The sequence below is a fragment of the Frieseomelitta varia genome, unplaced genomic scaffold, assembly GCF_011392965.1.
Source record: "Frieseomelitta varia isolate USP_RPSP 00005682 unplaced genomic scaffold, Fvar_1.2 scaffold_823, whole genome shotgun sequence".
NCBI classification, from domain to species: Eukaryota; Metazoa; Arthropoda; class Insecta; order Hymenoptera; family Apidae; genus Frieseomelitta; species Frieseomelitta varia.
This window is the reverse complement of record NW_025110616.1, coordinates 205,001-223,063: the sequence shown is the minus strand read 5'-3', so window position 1 is coordinate 223,063 and position 18,063 is coordinate 205,001.

Genomic DNA, 18,063 nt, shown 5'->3' with positions numbered 1-18,063 from the left:
AAAATTGATTTACAAATTGTTATTCGAAATAGATTTCGCCCAGATCTAACACGTTTTGTGATTTGTCGAAGTAATGGACTTGGGACGCAAATTTACGATAGAAAAAATTTGTCTGATCTTTCTCTCTTCATTTGTTTTATTCTTCCTCATTCCACATGCGGGTAGAGATATTCCTTCGACGAACGAGATTGCTGATTCTCGTCGATTTAAACTCTTCTCCCTTGTTCCTTATCCCTTCTATCGTCGAGTTTTGTTTCGGCAAACATCGCAATCATTGAACGAGAGCCACGCAACGCGAATCCCCTGTGCGTGCACGCGCGCCTGTATATTTGCAATGAAAGCTCCTTCGCGGAATCCCGTAAGAGACGCCACGGTTTCAAAGGTGAATAACGGGAAGTCGTAACGCGCGTGTTATTTCGTTATCGTTTATTGGTTCGGCCGGTTCGATACAGTTTTCCGGGAATTAACGAGAATCCATCGACGATACAAGAGTTCCTGTTTTACGATCATCGCGATCGCTTACACTTGCCTTTTACCTTCCGTCTTATTCGTTTGTTTCTCCGAAGCGTTCCCACTCGCTGCAATTCGTCGCTACGAAGACGAATTAGTTGATCGTTTTAGTATCACGAGTTATTTAAAAAAAAAAACCGTATTAGATGCGTGCCATAGCGCTTCCTTGACGTAACTGCGAAAAATGCCAAGTAAAAGTAGATAAGGTAAAAGCTGTTGTGCCTATTTATCCACGTGATTTAGGTTTAATTAGAAAGAAAGCAATTAGGAGAAGCTTCAATATGACTGACGACGATGTGGCACTATGACCGAAATCGAGGCGCGTTATAAGGCGCTTCTTTCACGTAACTATGAAAAAGTATGCCTATATATGCAGTTTTTAGATTTAGGTTAGGCTTCGGTTTTAGGTTTAATTAGGAAAGAAAGGTTAGATTTAGATTAGATTTCGATTCATGTTATTTAGATTTAATTCTGTAAACAAAAATAGGCAAAGTAAAAACTATTTATTCATGCAGTTTTTAGATTTAGGTTTAATTCTGTAAATAAAAGTAGATAAAGTAAAAACTGTCTATTTGTGCAGTTTTTAGATTTAGATTAGGTTTAGGTTAGGTTTCGGTTCATGTGATTTAAATTTAATTTTGTAAATGAAAACAGTATTTTTCTAGACAAAGTGAAAATAAATTGTAGATAAAGTGAGGTAAGTAGTACTTTTGTAGATAAAATAAAAACTATTCATTTATACAGTTTTAAGATTTAGGTTATGTTCGTGTGATTTAAGTTTAATTCTGTAAATAGAAGTAGATAAAGTAAAAACTATCTATTTGTGCAGTTTTAGATTTCGCATCATGTGATTTAGATTTATTTCTGTAAACAAAAGTAGATAAAGTAAAAACTACTTATTTATACAGTTTTCAAATTTAGGTTAGGTTCGCGCGTTCGTGTGATTTAAATTTAATTCTATAAATAAAAGTAGATCAAGCAAAAACCGTCTGTCTATGCAGTTTTCAGATTTAGGTTAAGTTTAGGTTAGGTTTCGCTTCATGTGATTTATGTTCAATTGAAAAGAAAGTAAAGAGGAGAGAAAGTTTCAATATGACTGACGACACATTATAATCGAAACTGAGCGCATTGTACGTACAGTAGATATGTTGAGCATCGCGACCAAGTACTATGGCACAATTCGACACGGAATCTGAACAGCGCGATCGCGCTGCATGGCACTAAAGCGATCAAACGACGACAATAAACATTTTGCAAATGTTTGCCTGATACAAAAAGCGTACGCGTACGCTTGAGAAACGATGGCGATGCTTTTTTTCCCCACTCGCATTAATTTATTACCAACCGAGAGGAATTATCTAAATTACGGCTGGAATTATTACGAACGGAATTTATACGGGGAAAAAAATGAACGACTGACATTTCTTGCTCCCCTCCCTGGGACAAGCCTCGAACGGGAATCTCGGAAAAGCGAATCGCCTCGTCTCGTTGCCAGGATTAATAGGCCGGACAAGCCGGACCAGATGAATTGCGTAAGATGAATAGTCGAGTCCGTAACCGGATTACCGAGATCGGCGATCTCGTTCAGCGTTATCTCGAGCAGTTGGTGAAAAGTGTCGATGGAAAAGAGTCGGAAAACCGAGATTAGAACGCAGCCGTGGTTGTTTGTTCGCGGCTGAGTAAATTCCAGAGTTATTTAACGCTAGAAACGCTACCGGCGATTCAAAACGTAAAATTTCCATCAGAGACGTTAAAGTAAAAAAGGAAAATATAGAAGACTATACAATACAATTAAGCACGCCAAGTTTTATTTACACATTTTACGAAAAGTCATTTAAATCTCCAAAAATACACCGTTTTTACATCTGCAACAAAATATATCCAACAAAAATTACAAATTGGTCGTTTTGACCGTTTTCTATAGGTACAGTTAAGAATTTCAGGCGATAGCAAGCAATGCAGTTCAGTGCTTGTTGAAACGATCGATTAAAAACTTAATGTTTTCTTTCGAATTTGATCTTGGATTTTCTTTTGGAAAAACCACGTTCCGTTGTTCGATGAAGCGAGACTCGTCGGGAACGAAGTTGCCACCGGTATGTTTGTAAAAACGAATTGTAATTGGACAGAAGGAAGTGGATAATTAATCACTGAGACACTGGATGACGTCCTATCACGTTTAACAAATGCGGAAGGTATAAAAGAGGAGTCGGCTGGGATACGATGTACGGTTGATCGATTAATCCAATCCGTTGCACTTGATCTCGCGTCAAATGAGTCAACATTACGTTTCTTCAGTGGTTACGTTTATTCACGTATGGTATTTAAATAACGAAAAAATTCCTTGTAAAAACTCTTTCTACCAGTGTGAAAGAAAAAGGGACCCTGTTGTCGTGATCAAGGCTAATTGTTTGCTGGAACATTCATTTTTCCTGCTGAAACTAATCTGTGAAACGTCACTTTTGAAGAAAAAACAAATTAATGGTCATCGTCGTTACAATTAGGCATAGAGTTAGAAAGAAGAGAACGAATGAAATATTAATGACAATGCAACGCTAACATCAAATTTACAGTGCTCTTCAAGTTCGTTATATCGTAACACTAGCCGCGTAGTATTAACGGAATGTCAAAATCGAAGCTTTCACCATTCGTGGTACCGTCCATTAGGAAACTGCGGCTACCTGAACGCTTATTGAGATCGCAAATACTCGAGAATTAAACAAGACTGTGCAACGAGTTGGAGAAAGTTCTTCCAGAAGATGTGTCGCAACGATAAACGAATTTTCCTTCGTCGATCATTGTGAAAACACTAAAAAAAAAAAAAAAAAAAAAAAAAATCAGCGACGAAAGATCGAGAGTTACATTAATTTGAGAGAGAGAGCTTGCATCAATTGCAAATCTTCGACGAAACAAGGAATAATTTTGCACGTGATAAACCAAGTTGCATCGGCAAAGAATAGCGCGCGAGCATGGATCGGCGGCTAGAGTCGCGGGGAAAAAAGCGAATCCCGTGGTCCGTGCCCGGTTCGAGCCCACTATGCCCTGAACAATTATCTCTAATGGGCCACAATACTATAAATCGACATAGTCCAGAGGCTGGGCCCGATGAAATCGGTCGAACACGCCACGGGATGGCAGAAAATAGAAACCGCTCTGCCGTTCAGGTCTCCTCCATTCGGCTCCCGAGATGGAATCCATCAGGTTGTGCAAGTAGCGGCACCTGACTGCAATGCTGATGACTCGGCTGAAACCTACGAGCGAGAGGAGGAGAAAGAGAGAGAAAGAAAGAGAGAGAAAGAGAGAGAGAGTCACTGGTAGTCATTGCCATCCTCCGTGAGAGGAACGGAGCGAAAGAAAGGATTCTAGCCGAGCGAGCGGGTAAAGATAGGAGCACGTGTGCGTGAGAGTGCGAGCGTGCGTGACCATGTCCAACAGGACAGAGAGAGAGAGAGAGAGAGAGAGAGAGAGAGATTTCTGCTCGCGACCTATCCGCGGGGTAGATCGTGCCCGGATGAGGAGGCTGTGTCGCCACCGTGGGCCGCGTTTGGCCCGCCAGCGTCGTGCCTCCTCCTGCCTGCTACCGTTCTTCCGCCGACACGCTCAACAGCTCTCAGTTACACGTGTACCAGCCTCCAACACTTGGAGTTTGGTTAATAGATGTCGTGTTATGGAAATGCTGAGGCACCGTGATCATCGTCCGCCCCTGAATGTTCGCTCTTCGCGATAATGTCACGTCTTGTCCCGGATAATGCGTAGGCCGTGACGTTGTATCGACGCATGTCAAATTACCGAGACGGAGGGAGGATCGAGCTGTTCGACAGCGTTCGATGTAATCTTTCAATCGCTCGAGATCTGTTTTTAAAAACAGATTCCTTCTCGAACAAAAGTAAAAAAAAAAAAGGAAATTGAAGCGTTGCGTCAACTCGTAGTCTTGATCGCGACTATCGAGGATGGTCGGAGGGATATGTTTAGGTTGCGTTGGGCGGTTTCGCAAGCGTAAGAGTCGGCTTCATTAGGGACCGATGCCGGGGCGAGGATGCCGTATCAACGTAACGATCATACCTTCCGTTGGTTTCTTGTCGATCGCCACAGATACTATTGAAACGAAATTAGACCACTCTTTGCCAGTGGTTCGCCGATTCGTTAAAAACTCGCTCATCAAACGATCGCGTTTCCACGGGCTTGAATATTCTTTCCCACAAAGCCGATTAATAGACGCCGTTCTTCCGTTTGAAAAATAGAAGGAGGATGAAAGGAAAGAGGGAAAAGAAGAAAGAAAAAAAAAAATGCCCAATCAGCCCATATAAAGATAAAAGACGCGGCATGAGCGGCCGTCGTTTCTCTGTCGCCCCGAAATACGTTCTTGCCGGTAATAACAGGCTACGTTTAACCGCAATTATTGCGGCCATTAAACTCACATTTATCTATAATCATCGTTTCCCGTCCAAACGAGTATCCTCCGTGGCAACAGGAACTTTCCTACGAAATACCATCGGCGCGTCTCTATGAACGTTTCGCGCGAGCATACCTGTGTGACACACACGCACGCATGAAAGTCATACACCTGCGTAGATGATGGTCCACGGGATTAAATACTAAGCATTCCAGCCGACTGATTACTTTACAACCGCCAATAAAACAGCAACGATTACGCACTGTCACGATCAACGACAATGGACGACTCAATGGAGGGAACGCGGCTCCACGCGGATGAAGAGATCCGGCGATATGATCTCGCGAAGTTTCTCGGCGATCATAAACGCTCGCTGCGCCCGTACGGAGCCTCTTTCTCCCTCTTCTATCTCTCTCTCTCTCTCTCTTCTCTCTTTCACGCTTTCCTCTCTGCGTCGCGGTGGTTATCCACCACTCGTGCGCTGGCAAAGCGAGAGAGCTGGTGTATAAACCGGGCATCATAAGTCTCGCGCAATTATAGTTTCCGTATTTTCTTAAGCAGCCGGGAGGATCGGCCCGGTAATGAATCACGCGGACAGTATAATGCGTACATGCGCGCGCATTGTAATGCACGGTGTAAAAACCGCACGCATGAAAGTGTACACGCGTGTACGGGCTTTAAGTTTTGCGGCGGTCGCGCTGCTGGCAATAAATAACGCGGCCAGCCGCGCCGAAGACGAACGGAGACCGGCTGGAAAGAAACTAAAGAGAAGGAGGGAACGAGTGAGAGATGGGTGAATGTAGGGAAGAAATCGAGTGAAACTGGAAGAACCGGGGTACGAGGGGAAGAAGACGAAGAAGAAGAGGAACAGGTAGAAGAAAAGACTCGGCGAGAAGAACTGATGCGAGGAATAGGAGCGATACATGGAGCTAAATTTCGAGAGCAAGTAAAAGATGAAGAAGGAGTTTGGACTTTTACACCGGTGTTAGGAATTAGTCATAAGCGACTAAAGGTACTTTCACCAGGGTGAAAAGAGAAGTTTGTCCGTCGCTATTATAGACGAATTCTACACCTTCGTTTCGATGCAAATACGTGTAAAATTAAATTTCAACCTCAACATTTTTTCTTTTCTTTTTGCATTGTGTTATACTCATCACGAGGGTGAAACTTTTCCAACGAAAACCATAGGTCGCAATAATCTGATAGTTGTCTTGAAAAACGGCAAAAACGTTTCTTAATCATACTATTTGTAGGTAAGCCATTTCGTCTAAATCGTCTGAGCTTCCTCCAGTACGCAACAAATGGAGGTAAATGCGCAAACGTCCAGCGGCCACTCCTTCCTTCGCCCTTTCTTCTTTGATTCTTTCTTCTTTCTCTGTAGTCACGGACTCGCTGTGGAAAACGGTTTTCTCTCTGGCCCGCACCTCTGGAAAGATAGCCGCGTCGTCGGAGCGTGCGAGAATGCAACGTCTTGTTCTCTCCGAGGCAATTTCTCGCTGATAAGTCGCTGGCATGCGCGAGCCGAAGCGAGAACGCGATGATTGCGAAGTACGAAACACCAAGTCTGGCCATCCTCCGTAGTATATAGGTTCTACTTACTGGGAAGAAATGGTTTCTCTCCACTGACCGCCGGGTTATACACCGGCAGAAACGAATTGCCACGCAACTGCGTGAACGACGATTGCCCACGATTATTCCGACCATTCGCGAGTACTCGTTTTTGAGAGATGACTTGTTAATTAGTCATTGTTTGGAAAATCGCAACCGTGTGTTGTGTCAGTTACTACACACATACATAATGTTTCAAATTTCGAGCTTTTGGAGCATTTTCCTCGCTATGTACGTGCTTCAAGCTCACTGCATCTGGTGTTGTGGTGAGTTTAAACAACGTCCCCATTATCATTTATCACGCTTGACCCATTGCGTGGCTTGCAAGAATTGAATTTTGTTCCTGGGCTTTTTTTTTGAACTACGCATGGTCCACTTGTCGAAACCTAAGCTACCAAAGCCCGGAGTTTGTCACTGTTGATTTCCATCCACAATTGCGTTCCATCGGGTCGTCAGTCATCCGTCACTTTCGAAAGACAGACGCGTGGCTGTGCGTTGGCTGCCCTTGAACATTGTTCGATGGCCAATTATCAAATCGAAACAAGAGAACACGAACGGTTGTTGTATAGAGTTACGCAAGCACGACGATCGTGTACGAGCTTATCGGATCATTGGATACGAGTTTCACTCGAAAACGAAAGAAAACCACGGCGATACGTTGCATTAGAAAGTGGGAACCAAAGCGGGCAACCTGTAATCAAGACGTCTGGGCGTCGCGCGAATGCGAGGATATCGGGACGCGGTTAAAAGTATCCCATAAACTGGCAGTAGAATCGTCGACGCCGGTGGCTGACAGCCGATCATTATTAAATGGCCGTGGTCGCTGCTGCGATCGACAATAGGTCGACAAGTCGTTGCTGGACAGCTTCCTTCGCGCATTTCCGCTCGGTATATCAGGAGTAATGTCGTTTTCTTCGAATTTAATAAACATTGCCAGTGACAATAATTTAAAATTCATTTTAACATAGCCTAAAATATATAACTTGTAACTAAATTGACAAATTTAGACATTGACATGACCTATAAATATATTGATACAACATTTATGACATTGACATAACCTATAAATATATTGGCATTAAGTGTACTTATTGTTAAATTATGTTATAGATTATATATAAATTATATATATATTATAATATATTGTATATTATATTATATAAACTGTATTAATTCTTAAATAACATAAAATAAAATTTTGTACAGTATAAAAAAAAACGACATTACTTATGTCGTACTCCTAATACTTCTATGCATTCTTATGTAATTCAGTCCTCTCTGTTTGGTAATTTAATTCTCGTCTCTTCACACGTTACCAGAAATCTGAATTACGATACATTCGTATCCGTTTGGAACACACAATGGTCGTTCAATCGCTTTCTACCAATCAGACGCAACGATCTCCTCTATCGGACCCTTTCTTTCGTTCGTTTCTTTCGCAATCGTGAGTGACCAGAATTCAGTTCCACGTTGCTCTGATAACTGATCCGATCATGTACAGTCGGATTCACCTATATGAAAAGTACTGGCATTCCAGTATGTACAATACTCTTCGATGGTCAGACAACGATGCGAAACTCGAAATTCAAGAGAAACTAACTCGCTCCGCTTTGTTCTTGATTCTGTTCCGTGCTTTTGTTCCTCTTTTCTCGATCAGGAGAGGACACGAGAGCGGTAGTGTTATCTACCTACTGAACAGCGGAATCGTACGCGATCGCTGGCAGAAAAAGGGACGCAAGAAAAAGGAGACGAGCAGCGCGAGAGATGCTGGCCGGCGCTGCAGGAGGAAGCGGCGACCGGCGGGGAGTACACAACCGACGGGAGTATCGTCCCATTGTTGTTTGTCTTGCTGAATATTTTAATTGGACGCGCAGGCCCCCGGCTCGCGTTATTTATCGTCTAACAATGTCTGGAAGACTGGTAATTAATTACGTTGTTTTGTGTTACTTTATATAAAGATAGCAGGTCGATAGGAGTTAACCGGCTGAGAGCAACAATGGTATACAATGCGCAATTAGCGGGAGCGCCTCCCCGGAGAACAATGCGCAGTGGTCGGACGGTGTCCGTGTGCTGGTTGCGTGCCGCGCAGGTATTATCGGTTCTCTACTGCGCATGCCCCCGTGCGATTCTTCGTGCAACCGTACACGTATCCCCTGTATGTGTACGTGTACGCGCGCGTATGTGCGCATACGTGGATGCGCGTGGATGCATACAGAGAAAACGAAAGGGGGAGAGCTGGCGTGCTTTTTACTCTCTAAGCCAAGTCCAACAACGGGGAATTCTTTCGCCTCAAGGTAGAACTTCTCCGATCGCGTCGTATCGAGAGGACAGGTGCCTGTACGTAATGGGCCGTTTTTTTGTTTTTTCTTCTTCTTCTTCCTTCCCCTCCGCCTTCGAGCAAATTCTATCGATTCTTATCTCGCGCACGTGAAAATAAACACGCGAGCAACCGTGATTAATCGCCTCGCTAATGAAACGTTAAAACTATCGTAGCGAAAGCACGTAGCATCTTCTTCTTACCTCCAACCACGTTTGTATTTTCGTTCTTTCTCTCCTCTTTTGTCGGCTCGAAACTCGCAACACGAAGACGAATCGTTTCTGTTTTCCCCGTTGGTCGCGCAATCTCGGGGCCGATGACGTCAGCTGGTCTCGTAATTGAAATAATTAAGAAGAATCAAATTGCGGATCAAATTGAATTCAACGCCGTTGAACGGAATAATGCGAAACGCAATTAAGGGGTCTACGGAAATGCAGCCGGCCGGCCCGTTTTGTGCCGATTACCGGTCGGACGGTTCCAGGGCTGTCTCGCGTTATTATTTTCCCCGATGGAATTATATCAACGATTTCCTCGTTGAAATTACTTCCTGCTCGTTGGCGAAATATCGCAGAAAAATCGGGCCGGCGATGCTTTCACCGGCACCAGGCGGCTCGCCTGCCGCCGATTCGCCGGCTAATTAATATGAAATGAATTATTCCGCGCGACGTGGCGACGTTTCACAGCATTTTAGAGTCGAGAGAACAACTTCTTCGACGGCAACGACGAGTTACTCGACAGCGCGTAATCGTACTGTAGGTAGAAAGTAACGTTGTTCGTGGGCCTTTTCAGAACTCTTGAGTTATCGATCTTTTCGTCGGATACAAACACGTATCAATTGCCCTTTTGTTTGGAATTCCCGTCGATCGTCGATATTTATCGTAACGAAACGTTTCCACTTTGCGACTTTAATTTTTTTCTTTTTTTTTTTCCCCTCCCGGAGCGTCGGCGGATTCGAGTCTCGCTTATCTTTAAAGCTTTAATCCTCCGGTGGCGGGACGCGCGCTGCCAATCACGGCGCATTTACATGAGAAAGGTCAGTTTCATTGAGCTGGCTCGCAAGGGTGCCGGAGAGTGCGTGGCGGGCGCAGATAGATGAATAGCCCGAAGGTGAACCGTCAATGTCACTAGGTTTCTGGGCGAAAACGCCCAAGTAAATGCAATTACGTCGAAATCAATGAAAGGGCGCGTGGTATTGATCGACGTGACGTGACTATTGGCCCAGCGTTATCGGCCATTTGAATGGCCCCGTAATAACAGTTCCGCTGCGGCAACGTCTCTCTTCTTTTCGTTTCTGCTCCATCTGTTCTGTTCTGTACTTTTCTGCGTGGGAGCGATAGAATTTCTACATTCGATCACGTCGACACGCTGCCGACACGTTTCTCTCGTTCTCTCATTGCAAACTTCGTTCGAAACGATTCCATTCGGTGAAAACGGTAAAAATGACTTGACAGTTTACGCAAGTTCCTTTAAGGATTGATCGCGATTTGTTTCGGTCTCGTGATTATTACGTTGTTCATAATACGTGGAGTGTATTATTTACGCGATATGAAAGATTACGTTTGATTAAGATGTTCGTGCGCGACACACGATGCGTTCATAAATGCAAGTTCCCATCTAGCTGATATAAAATGCAAAAGGTGTATTGTTAACGTCGTTGCGCCGTAATTCGAGGACATTGTGTTGGAGTTTCGATTGTTCAAGGTATGTTATAGCGGAGTAATAATGTTAATCGGGAGATTGTACAGATTAAATTGGAATACAATAAGAAAAGCCGACCTTTGTTTCGAAACGGCGAGTGCCCGTTCTCTCTTCCCCGTTTTTTCCTTCGATGTCGCGTTGCACAGTGTGCACGTTCGTTCTAGAAACTTTTGCGACTTGAATTTTCACTTCTGACATACGTATGTATTGACAATGAAAATTCACTCTCGAATTTAACACTAGAACAACCGACAAGTAAAGCATCGAACTTCTTCAAAGAAAATCTTTATAACGCAATACGCAAACTTTCATTTATGTACTTTACGAAGAATCATTTAAGTTTCTAAAAGTCACACTGTTTTATATCTATAAAATATCAAAGAAAAATTATCAGCTATCAATGGTCATTTTGACTATTTTGGTGGTTCTAGCGTTGAACAGAATTATGTCTTTTACGAAAAATCATTCAAGTTTTATAGATAAAAATATATTGTTTTCTATCTATAAAATATCTGACAAAAATTATTATCAATGGCCATTTTAACCATTTTGGTGTTAAACACAATTATATATTTTACGAAGAATCATTCAAATCCCTAGAAACACATTGTTTTACATCTGTAAAATGTCTCTGAAAACACATTGTTTCGTATCTATAAAATGTCCAACAAATATATTCAAATGGTCGTTTCGACCAGTTCGATAGCTCTAACGTTGAACAAAGTTATGTATTTTACGAAGAATCGTTCAAGTCTCTGAAAACACACTGTTTTACATCTATGAAATATCTAACGAAGGAAATCTTTCAAAAAAAAGAGTCTCGCAACGAATATCCGCGTACCTCGTATCTCCAAAATCTCTTAAACCTCTGCGATCTCATTACCAAACGCTCGCCAGCGTGAAAATTCCAAGAGCAGAGAGGAAAGAGCAACGTTACAACGGCATCGTTACCAGGAACATCAGCCTCGACTTACGGCGCGATTTTGTGATTTTTCGGTGGAAGGAAGCGCGCGAAACCCATCGGCAACCTTTGTTCCATCGTCGGTCAGGGTCGTGTCGGCGCGAGAGAGGTCAACGCGCGCGTGAGGAGGGGAAGAAGGGAAAAAGCAGCGGCAACGACAACAACGGGCAACGGGCACAATCGTTGCTCAATTAACTCTGTCGTCGGAGGGCTTCTCTTGGAACCCGCAACAATAACCGACGACGCGGCGTGCGAGGGTCGAGGTGTGAGCCACCCTCGCGGCGGGTCGAGGTGCGAGGGCGAGGCGACGGATGAGAAGTCAGCAACCCTTCGACGACGACAAAGTCTCACTTTGGGGGTGGATGGCGGCGGTGTCGGTGGGTGGGAGGGAGGGACGGACGGAGGAGCGAGAAACACAGACACGACACTTCATCAGTTCCACCGGGAGCTGGCGCATTGTCATTTATATGCGCGATACGTGTACACCCTTTGTGACTTTTTTTTTCTTTTTTCTCTCTGTGAGCGTTTCTCTCTCTCTCTCTCTCTTTCTCTCTCTCTCTCTTTCTGTGTTGCTCCGTCGCGCGTGTTGCCCCGGCTCCTCTCTCAGTTGTTCCACACGCCCGTCCCCCGACCATCGTTAGTCGCAATCGCGCGCGTACAACGTTACGACAGCGTCGCTAGCAACGAGCCAGCAACCGCGAGGCGAGGCCTCCTCTTTAGAAATTTGTTTCTTTGTCTGGCCGTGCACTTTTTCTTCCCTTTGTCCGTTGTCATTGCCATCGTTTTCGTCGTCGTCGTCGTCGTCGTCGCCGCCGCCCTTGTGGTTCCCTCGTGGCTCTCGTACCTGCATGGTGTTAGTGTACGTATCCCCAACGTGTCGTGTAATCCGCGCACCATGCCGCGGAAAAAGAAAACGCTTGCCTTCTTCTCTTCTCTATCGTGACCCTTCTTTGTCGACCGTGCTGTTGCTGTTGCAGCTGCTGCTACGCGTCGACTCGACAATGCCGAGTATTCGTGCCGCGCTACATCGGCTCGGAGGGAATGGCGCGAACCAGCGAGTTCATTTACCACCGATCGCTGCCGACTTTCTCTCGTTTTCGAACTCGGTCATCGTTTTCTTTTTTTTTTTTCCACCCGCCCTTGCACACTCGCGGCTTGTTGTTCTCAAGCGCGTTCAACCCCTCTTCTCCCGGCTTTCTTTCTCCCTGCGGATTTCGAGAGGCGAGTCTGGCTCGCTGGTTAAACTTCTCGTTTCGTTGACGAACCTCTAGCTGTTTCCAGTAGTTCCAAATACCGTGTACACCGTCTTTCGATCGTGTAATTGGCAATTTTTTGCCAATTCAAACACAAACGAATTGTAGACCCGTTTGAAACAAACTCGAGTCGAACTCCTCCAGACCTCTCGCCCTCGTTTGCAATCAACTCTCAATCAACTTCAACCAACTCCGCTCGGAACGCGACGACTCTTCGACGTGTCCTAACCGACCGTGCGCGTCGCGTCGGGATAAAATTTGCATATTCCCGTTGACTAAGACAACAGCGTGTACCGTGTACCGTGCAAAGGTACAAGTTTCCCGAAATATTGTGCGGTGGTGGCACGGCACGTAGCCCGCCCGGGCATTTGCATGGAAATGGCGCGACTTAACGTCCGCCGCCGCGTATCCTTGCGCGTTCTCTGCCGGAGTTTCGGGCGATAATTGCAATAATTGTCGCGGCTTTCTATTGTTCGTCCACTTGGAGGAGAGACGAACGGCCCCTGCATATGGAACAAGCGGCCGCTTGATTCTCGCCTGATTGTTCCATTCTGAGAGAATCCATCCATCCCCCCCTCCAGCTCCTCTACACTCGAGGCGTACCACACGTACGACCAGCGTCGCGTCGTGCTTCATCGAGAAAACCACGTCCATCCGTGTCCGATTCGTACACTCGTGGCGTGTCGTACGTATACACAGAGGAGGAACAGGCAAGTGGCGAGTCTATAGCGCGGCTTCCGTGGCAGTTTGCCGACCGCCTAACCTAACAACCCTCTCTGCCACCGTGGCGCGAGACGAAAACGAAACAATCACCGATTCCTTCATACGGTGATTGCCCGTATTGTCTGCCACCGCTGGCGGACAATGGACCCACGGGTTTGTCACGCCGCGTCGTCGCGTCCTCGTCTCTTTTCAAGACACAACACCCTCCCCGCCCTTCCTCTCATCCTTCGTTCTCTGTACGACACGCGCGCGACCACGACCCACTATCGACGCGCCTCGAAGAACAGCGTTTTCCCTCGTGAAAAAGGGCGAAATTGTTTCTGACGGACCAATTGTTCCAACTGTTCGCCACTTCTCTCTCTCTCTCTCTCTCTCTCTCTCATGGATCGATCCACCACCACCGATCTTAGACAATAAAACGAACAACTACCGTTGCAAAATCACCGACGTGTACCTGCTGGTTGGCGTGTTGTCGCCCCAGAGGGTCCCCGCCAGCGGGGATTTCCTTCTGGCATCTCGCGCGAAGCTGCAACGAGACCGATACCACGAGACCTGGATCCCCTCGAGCCTCCTTCTCTCGATCTCACCCTGTTCTCTGCGCTGTCGCGACGTGCGTCGGGGCCGTGCCCGGTTCCGCACACACACACACACACACACGCGCGCGCGCGAAGCAGCAGCACCGCGAGGGCAAATAAAAATAAAAGCAATTAAATATCTTAATTAAGGCTATTAATCAAGCTGTCGGGACGTGCAGCTACCGTACCGCGGCCTGATTCAGGAATGGCAGCGGTTTCTTGCCGGGGCGACTCCCGGCCTCCCTTGGCCAACTACTTGGCTCCGGCTACATATTATATTCCGTGCACACCGATCGCCGGATCTCCTGGAATGCGATGTACGGCCGCGATCGATCGGTACGATCGCGTTCGATCGCGGTCGGCTTGCCCGTTTTTGGACACGCCACACGCTTGTGTCGACCAGCCCCGTTGGCGCCCGACGTCGTCTCGGCCCGATTCCCTTCGAAAATTTTCCACTGCGTGGCGACCGGCGCTTGCTTCGCGTCCGCGCGTCGTCTCGCGTGTCTCCGGCGATACGATGGCCGATCGCGACCATCTTGGTCGTACGCAAAACGATCGGCCCGTTGCGTGATCGAGTTCGAAGTCGAGCAGCTAGACCATTCAGACACGTTGCGCGTGTGCGTGCGCGTTCCGCTGAAATTTATGCGGTTATTATGCGATCGTTCGTCCAACGGGTGGAACAACGTCAACGCGATTGTTTTCGTTTCGCGATTCGACGGTTTCGATGGATTTCTTAACTCTCCGACTCTTACCCTCTCCGCGGTATTTCTTCAATTTCTGTGACGAATTGAAGGGGTGACTTTGATCTAGTCTTTTCAGCTTTTACATTCTTTTATTATATCTTTTTTTTTCTTTTACAGATTTAAAGTACACTAAATTAAGCTTGTGTTTGAACTTAAATTTAATTTGAGGTTGACAAAGTTAGTTTTCTTCTTAGATTTCGATGTTTTATTTAAAAAAAAAAAGTTGGTGGAAAGAAAAACTTTTGGCCCACCCTTCATTATCTTTACATTCGTGGAATATAGTATCATTGTCGTTAATTGATACCTATAAAGAATAAAATATATAATACAGATTTACGCAATAGTAAGGTGGTTAAGAAAGGATTTGTAAATGTGCATTTTATGTAACAGTTCTTATGTCGTCTGTTCAAGACGCTAGTCCGGAGAACATTTGATTCAAACTTATGAAATATCCTGTGACTTTCGAATCGAAGTACGCGTCATTGTAGAACGTAAAGCTATAGACCATCGCTTCCTTAATGGCATGTTAAATTCAGCTTTCTACGTTATTCGTGTCTACTTCTCTTTGCAAATTATTATATCCTTATCGTTGTAATAAAGTTTCGTGACGTGCGTAAAACACAAGATAGTTACCATACGTGCGATTATTTATCGTGGAATCGTTACATATTCAAATTTTATTACACTTTCTCAACTCGGATAATACGATAAAATCCAATAATTTGTCGATACTCTTTTGAAACGTAGAACGTATGGAAGATTTATCATACAAATTATTATACCCCTATGATCGTAATAAAATTTCGTGACAAAAAGTAGGATCGTTAAGATTACTATATGTTCAATTATTTACTATGGAATTACATATTTTCACAATATAATCGCCGAAATAAAAATTTAGTCCGTATAAAATTACAAATTTAATATTGAGAAATCAATAATTTTGTTCACTATATAATGGGTATTAAAACATTAAAATTTCTATGTGTGAGATTTTACAAAAACTATACATATACTTATTCGCTTTTCTTACTAGCGTAACATACGCGACATCGTTTTTTCCGTAAACATATTAGTTCTTTTAGTTTTTATTTGTATTCTGGTATTCTTTTAAGTATGAGTACAGCATATACTTCTCCTAAAATATAAGTCTAACCTAAAATATTTGTTTTCATCGTCGCTATTAGTGCCAATATCACTATTCGTTTCTGCATTATTCGTAAACGTTATTCCCGAGTTTATACTCCACTTTATTCACGCCATAGTTTTAAAACAAAGTTACAGCGATAAATATTATTTCATCACTTCCGCGTAATCGTCGCGACTGCGAATGAGGATAAAATACAGCGGTTACTGCGCCCAAAGGCGTTCATCCGTGACAGATAACAGTATTCAATTTGACGTCAAACGACGTCATCCGTAGATAAGGTGTTAACTTCCCGTAAATTCATCCACTCTCGCGTGCGAAATATATTCGACAAGTATACTCGGGCGTACAATGTGATGTATTAGACGCGGCGTATTAACGCAGCATCTCGAATTATATTTGAAATAACTTCGGAAACAGCTCGGGGCCATTTTTAAGCGCGCCGTTCGTCTCTCCCTCCACGTGGCAAAAAGCAAAGCGCACAAGGGAACGGGAGGAGCCGCGTTCCTCGATTCGAGAGAAACGTGGAAAAACGAAATTGCCGGGTCCTCGCCTCGAGCGATCCCGGTTCCCCGAACCGAGACAAAGATGTAATTTCTCTCGGATGAAGGATGCCTCGCGAATCGAGCGAAATCGCGAGGCTGAGCGGGCGTCGCAGACCACGTTTGCCTAATGACAACCTTCTTTCTTTCGTTCGAGTACGCGCGAGCGTCTGACCACGTACTGGCTGCGTGTCCTGGCTCGTTTTCACCCGAAGGTCAGTGGCCAGCCACAGTCCGCGAGAACTGGTCCAAGTGACCGATGAAACAGCCCGACTGCACTCCCACGCGCGATCGTTTTCACCGCGTTGCAACAACGACAGCGGAGCAATGACGAAACCAGCCATCCTCCGCCGCAATTAATATTAACGCCGCGATGGGTTTCCACGAGCAGGAATGAAAGCTCGTTCCGTTCTTTCTCTCTGCTCGCTTGGCGAGTGAAGTTCGAGGTTGCCACGAGGTCGTTCGCCCGTCGTGTCGTAACGATTACGTTATTCGCGCAGGTGGTTCGACTTTAGCCGAATACCGCTTCTCGGCTTAATGAAAATTATTACGTTGATTTCGCCGAATGATCGCGAAAGATTCGCCGATTTAAATACGTCGTCAAAGGAATTTAAACGTCTCGATTACCGTGCGGCGTTCACAGGCGGAGCATGCCTTTAGATGCAAACAAGCAGATACGTTAAAAAGAAAAAGAAAAAAAAAAAGGAAAAAGAAACAACAACAAGAAAGAAAAAAAGGAGAAAAAATGTTCAAAGGCTACACTTTATAATTTGTTTGCTGAAAAAAAAAAAAAAAAAAAAAAGAAAGAAAACAGAATCCGCGGCGGAGATCCCTCTTGGTGATCTTTCGTAATAGGAATACCTCTTTAAACGTATATAGCACTGGTGCACGCTTGTAATCAAACGGCTCGTGTTTATTTGCATCGCATAAAGAGTTGCAGCGACCGCTAAAGGGCGAGCGTAACGTAGCTACCGCTTCATTATTAGTCACAGTTCCTTACTTTATCCGGCATCGCTTTTTCTTCGCTTCGGCAGTCTGGATCAGCACCGCCTGGGCTTTCACGGTAATGGCCACCGACAAAGACGGTTTCGGGAAAAGTACGGCCGCGGGGAAAATGTAATTGCTGCTTCGTTAGATTCACCGCCAGGCATTTCCTTCCTAATTATGCAGGATGCCTGGCGTGGCGTGCGCGTAGATCTAATTGGTTAATGGAATCTCGCCGGCGGAAGGAAGCCGGACGTTCTTAATTGATCGCCGATCCGATCGTCCCCGAGAAATCCTCCAAGTGGTTTTGTTATCCTTCCAAACGGATTCCAAGATTCCTCCAAGATTTCTGAACGTTATCTTTCAATCGCTCTCGAACGTCCGTGTGACAATTCGAGAAACTTCAAAAAATTGTTTGTCCAACTTTGCCAACAGCCCTGAAGAGCGTGGCAAAGAGAAACCTACATAACACAGATAGGTGGACCGATTTGTCAAGCAAAGTTGTTCTCCAATCGATCCAAATATATACATGTACATGTCCCAGTTGGACGAACGTTTGGGTTAACGAACGTGCAGGGAAGAAGCAGAGGGGAAGAAGATCGGTGACACGCG